General features: G+C 41.5%; 1 protein-coding gene across 3 annotated transcripts in view; it reads left to right on the plus strand.

Moving 5' to 3' along the window:
* osbpl8 (oxysterol binding protein-like 8) overlaps positions 1-5794 on the plus strand; it is an 82381-nt gene that overhangs the window by 22621 nt on the left and 53966 nt on the right. The window lies entirely within an intron of this gene.

Here is a 5794-nt window from a genome sequence, read left to right on the forward strand (position 1 = left end):
CCCTTAGTTATAGTTTAGTTTTTTTCTGTCCATTTATAGAAAAAGACTGTTTTATGTCAACATAAAACTAGATCTCTACAAAGTGATACCTCCACTTCAGTTAGTGCTTTCCTGCACTTCCTACAAATCCTTTTGACAACAACTGAACTGAATGCTCACATAATTATATTGAAACTGATCATAACTGTGCCTAGCTACGATGTGGTGCTGACCACACCCCGTCTAGCAGCTGCATTGCTTTATGGTCAGTTGAGACTTATGTTGCAGAGAAGCTAATGTCTGTTTCTCTACTGTGATTAATCGTCCTACTGGTACTACGACAAAGCATTATCTTTTTGATTGTGACAACAAAAGTTGTTGTTTACCATTGATGATGATCAGACATAATGAAAGCTATGCAGGAAAACTATCTTTGCCTTTCCCCAGGTATCAGCAAAATAAAAAAAGGCATCCCAAAATGCAAGACTGCTGTCAAAGGAATAATTTCTAACTGACAGTGCCAGGTACAAGGTCTTGTTTCTTAGAGCTACAATGCCACATGATGTGACAGTAATAAGCTGCATGAGGCTGCAGGAAGCCAGAGGTGAAAATTGGCTTCAGGCTGCTCTTAGAGAGTGAGAAACTGAGGCTGCATCAGCTTTCTGTACGTCAGTGGTCGGACTGAGGGTGCTGTTGACAGAAGTGAGCTGACAGCCGTGGGCTGATGAGACACATTCTCACCACTAAAGCTAATGGGTTAAAGTAAACAGGAAAGGCAAGCTTATCCTCCACGGCTTTACTTTGGCCTTTTGAAAAACTGCAAATTAAAGTCTGAAAATATACAGCAACTTTTAAAAGGCTTGACAAAGTGAAGTTCAGATGATGTCGAGAGGAAGTTTTAACATTCAGGATTTAACTGCAGTGGAGAAACTGAGTGTCTGCTGCCAAGATATGTTGCGTCCGTCCCTGACAGAAAAATCCATCCTTTGGGTGGGCTGCTCGTCTGAGGGCACTAATCAAGACAGTATAGATTTATTAACACTGGGAATGAAAAGGGCAGGGGCATGTAGCATCACATAGATAAATAATAGCTTTTAATTGCTGTGTGTGTTCCCCCTAAAGATACAGCCATTAAGATATTGTTTTTTACTAGAACCCTATAGGACATGTTTAAAACACATTTAGTGCTCTGGCTTTTGCTGGTGTGAATCGATCACCCTATGAACTGACAGGCACACGCGCACACACATCTCTCTTGGAGTATCCAGTTCGTTTGGACGAGGGGGGTAATATATTACGTGTCAGCTCACTGGCTGCAGTTATGATGAAGTATGTTTTTTGCTGGCTTCAATACTGAGAAGAGTGAGGAGTGGCAGCCATCCTCGCAATCACGTGTTGCGCCATGCATTATACATGTCTCCTTTTTCAAATGTATCCTGTTGCTATTATGCACCAGTGCTATATAGAGTCCTATATACAGTAGCATTCATAAATGTGTCCTCCATTTAGTACTAAGTATACAGAATGTCAGATATTATAGGAGCTAGAGAATAATGTAGTTTTTGTGATGTTTTCTTCTTGTGATGGAAGAAAAGAGCAGCAATGGTTCAGAAAAGGGTAGGTGATATGACAGAACACTGTATCACAATATTGTTTTGTTTTTTATCAGTAAATGTTGATAAATATCATGATAAATATTACGTGACTTTCTAAGCTTAAGCTTAAAATTCCCTAGTAGGGCTGTACAATTTATTGCACTTGGCCATGTTGCGATCTGGTAAGATTTCACTATGCAAATGCCAGAAGCAATATGCAAATCACAAGCGCTGCAATTTTTTGATAAAAGGTAAAATGTGTGACAAAACAGCATTCCAATGAAGTACTGTAGTGCTGCAGAGATGCCCCGGCCTACAAATCTTGCTCACCAGGTTTAAGAAAAAACGTTTCGTGATGCCAAAATTTTCACACTATCAATCAAATCGCAATTGCAATATCTGTCAACATAATCGATCTGATGATCTCTTTACCATACTGTGCAGCTATATTCCTCAGTAGCATTAGGCTCAGAATCAGAAGAATTGTATGAACTGCAAAAAGAGCATCTAGCTGAATAAATACATATTTTAATTTAAACTGTATAAGTTACCTGTCGGTCTGCCATGCAATTGGTTAGACTGTTAGTACGTTGTTGAGCACACCGTCAGAGCTCTCAGTTGCTCACAGCGGACGACTGCAGAGGAGGTTGTACCAGCGCCTCGTTCAGAAGTAGTTTAGCCGCGGAGTCGAGGGCATCAGAGCAGCCAACAGACACGAGTCACGCTGGCCTGCCTCGTGCTGTCTGCCCTCCGCTCTGATCACCCTTCTCTGTTTCCATCACAGTTAGTTTTGTGCTTAGGTCATTTTGAGACAAGACTGTGTTTGTGGAGTTCACAGACTGCCATGTTGTTATCCTGTGTGTGACTTTACAGTTTTGTGTTGGCATTCTAAAGTAGAGGACCTTTTGAGACACTAAATGAGGGAAATCCCTTTTAGAAGAATCTGCTTCTTTCAGAATAACTGAAGTGCAGGATTTTCTAAAGAATAAAACAAAAACCAAATTACCATTAAGGGATTTTAATTTGCTGCTGCCATAAACTGGTGCTTTGTTGTTCCTTCTTCTTTGAGAAAACATTGTCAAAGTCATATTGAGTCACACTCAGCAGGGGTTTCTGGCCTGCAGCTGAGATCTTTAGTCTAATTAAAATGGCCAGTGTTCCATTGCAAATGAGCTTTACATTTCTGAATGTGACGGATGCAGCTTGTTTGTTAGGTTGAATCTATTTCCAGTCTTCTTGAAGAAATGTTTAGGTTGGTTTACTTCCTTTGCCACCACAGTTCCGTGCGAGGAACAGGCGTTTTTTGTCAAGATGCAAATAACTGATCTCATCTTTGTAACCCCATGATGTGAGTCGTGATCTTCTCTCTCAGCAGACTAGATCACAACTGTTCCTTTGTGGGCCTGTTGAAGAAAGATTAGCCAATTTCCTCTATCAAGACAGAGCATGTAGTTGTTGTTTCATGTGTATTACCACACTTCTGTTAAAGAGGGCTTCCAGGACTTGAAACAATCTTCTAAATATTTCACAATGTACACACTCACTTCAGTTTAATATAGCTTGATACATAGTCTTTGGTTGATGCCCTTTTAACACTAGTGAGCATTGTGTTGATGAGCAGGTGCCTCTGTTGCTTGTATCTCATGTTTTACCAGCACAAGCACAGTGACGCACATGCATGCTATGAGCACTTAAGTAAGTAAGTTTGTGGTTGTAATAAACCATAAAATGCAGCCGAGTGAATATAAGTAGGAAAGAAGCCACTGACCATACCATAGTTTTCCTGTGCAATGAAAACTGGTGAGTATGGTCTATGGCTTCTAAATGGACTGGTTTACATCCAAATTTAGATCATCTGATTTATTTGCAACCTGTTAACCGATAATCGGGTTGGTGTGTAGAGGCCTTTAGTCTAAGACTTGAAGTACGACAAATTATCCTTGGAGATAAAACTGGGTTTGTTTTAGGGGTGTAACAAATATTGATACACTTGAGTATCATAAATATTTAGGTTTATGATTTTGTCAATCAATACTTTAAAACGCTATATTGTTTTTTGTATTCAAACCCCCAAAATGGGGCTATGGTGTTGAATGTTACAGGTACTGTGATAATACAAATGCAGATCCAATTTTTTTTTTAAACTCACAATTTATCTCCTTGCTTACAACATCGCAAAATATTGAATTATAACCCACGATCCTTGCCAATACACCGCTTGCCAATAAAATGAATTGTTTTGGTTCACTCCCACAGCTCTCATCAGTCTCATTTCTAGATGAAGGAGGCAGCCGTTTCCATTTAAAGTGCTCCGATCAATCCATTGCACACCTGCTCAAGAGATATTTTCCTCAGGGGTTGGCAGAGGCCAAAACAGAGCTAAAAGGAGGTTAAACATTAATCATGTGGCCAGAAACTGGACAGCAAATGAATGCGTGTTGCTCTGTGTCTGCTGGGTATATGTTCATGTTTGCCATCACAGACAGGAAAGGTACATCTCAGTCCTCCACATTTTCCCCTTTCAGTTTGCCATTACAGTCACAGCTTGTGTCCAAGTTCAGTTTGCTTTGTTAATCAGTGGTGTCTGTTGCCAAAGAGATTGATACAAAACTCATACCTGTCTGTTGAAAGCGACAGGTACAGGTCTGTCCGGAGCAAATCCACCTACGAGCACCTCTAACTCACACACTGTATCTTTTTTGTTTAATCCATACAAAAATCAAAGCATAAAAACAACATGTTGAAGTTTTATGGTTGGCTGTGTGCTGGACTAGTCTGATTGCCTGGCATCCTTACACTGACAACCAGACTCCATGAAATGGTCTGGCACATAAGAGTATTCCCAAAATGTCCAAGTGTTCCTTGAAAGAATTTACCTGGCAGCAGACGCGTTCACATATCTACTAGCAAACAAAAAATGTGTGGAAGCAGACGGTGGTTTTGTAGGGACTTGCCAGGGAAATTAGAAACTCAAACTGGTGACATGTAGCGTTTCACACATCTTAAGTTTTTTTTCACAGCACATTATTCTGTCACCAACCCCGTTATCTAGCTCCAGATCATATTTCTTGAAATCTGGTGGCAAATTTTGTGAGAACCACAGCGGGCTGCAGTCACGTGCTACCATGTCTTAGATCACCCATCAACCTAATTGCAGAGTAATAACAAAAGTACGGAAGCGTTGGGGAAAGTAAACACAGCAGACCCCGGTTTCACCTTGCCTGAGGAGACTAAATGTGTTTGTTGACAACATCGAGAGCATTTTTCCGAGTCTAGTTTTGCAGATATTTACTCATGGAAAATAAAAAATAAAAACTCTTCAGTATGTTTGTATGTTTACATGTTACATATGGCAGTGCATCTTTAAGTGGCCCCCGGTCTGTGGCATGTGGAAAACACTTAAGCAGGTTAATGGAAACCGAAGCACTGGAGAGTGCATTAAAGCTTGCATTATTGGGCCGTAATAAGGTCGCAGGGCGGCTGCGTCGCGCATGCGTTGTCCTCTGGGGTGATTTTCCATGATCGCCGCGGAAATTGGCTCGGCCTCTGTGGTTTATTGGTGCAGTGGGGCCTCAGTCAACAAGAGCATGAGGAAGAGCCGCGTGGTTACAGTAGCTGTGCGCTCCAGGGCATACACAGAGCTCTGACTTCCACTAATAGCTGCTTCAATACACCAGATTCAAGCCTTTATAAACAGCGACAGCCCACTTCCTTGTTTTGTGGTTGTGTGGTGTTTTGCTGGTTTGTGTGTCAGATGATGTTGGCCTGAAAACATGTTTAAAAGAGGTTGTGTCGTAGTGAAAATGCCTGATTGTTCGTCATAGAGAGAGAAGAGCAGATGAAGGAAAAGAGGGAACGAGATAGATGGATGGGGAGTTAGCGCGAGAAGGAAAATCATTTGTGCTTTGAGGTCAGATGAAAGCAGAGGAAGAGTAAGCAAATTCCAGTGATGTAACACATTTCCAAAGTAGAAAAAGAAAATTCCCGAAGGCTGCGAGTGAGGAGAAGAAGAAAAAGAGCAGGAAAGAGCACTCATCAGAGAGAGAGAGAGAGAGAGAGAGAGAATGAGAGGGACGGAAGGAGGCTCGAATTCTCGTTCTCCCTGCCTTGTCTCCTCCCTTCAATGTTTAGTGTGTGTGTGTCTCTGTGTGTGTGTGTGTGTGTGAGTGAGAGGGACGGGGCTGAGCTCAGTGGCTCGTCGCACCAGGTTAGTCGACCAA

The sequence above is a fragment of the Morone saxatilis genome, unplaced genomic scaffold (assembly GCF_004916995.1).
Source record: "Morone saxatilis isolate NCDOM2014 unplaced genomic scaffold, NCSU_SB_2.0 Contig10, whole genome shotgun sequence".
Taxonomy (NCBI): Eukaryota; Metazoa; Chordata; class Actinopteri; family Moronidae; genus Morone; species Morone saxatilis.